We start from the raw sequence: 340 nt of genomic DNA on the forward strand, positions 1-340 counted from the left end.
TCTATATATATATATATATATATCTATATATATATATATATATATCTATATATATATATATATAATCAGGAACGCCCAGAGGGAATTTCAATACATCTGATATGAAGTCCACTTAGACTTGAGGATGAACTGATTAGAATTTGATGTTCAAGGGTCAGTGTTATTGTGACCTCACAAAACCCCTTTTGGGCCATAACTCAAGCATGCATACACTAATTATGACACATTTTCATACACATGTCTAATAGGATAAAATAATGAAGTGATGACATTTTATATACAAACAGTCAAAGGTTTGACATCATCCTTCTGGCCATGATTCAGCACCATAAGTCAAGGC

General features: G+C 31.5%; 1 protein-coding gene across 1 annotated transcript in view; it reads left to right on the forward strand.

The window, feature by feature from the left end:
* The window catches only part of LOC111231910, a 95,395-nt gene that overhangs the window by 31,672 nt on the left and 63,383 nt on the right, over positions 1-340 (forward strand). The window lies entirely within an intron of this gene.

The sequence above is a fragment of the Seriola dumerili genome, unplaced genomic scaffold (assembly GCF_002260705.1).
Source record: "Seriola dumerili isolate Sdu_G_001 unplaced genomic scaffold, Sdu_1.0 BDQW01000321.1, whole genome shotgun sequence".
Classification (NCBI taxonomy): Eukaryota; Metazoa; Chordata; class Actinopteri; order Carangiformes; family Carangidae; genus Seriola; species Seriola dumerili.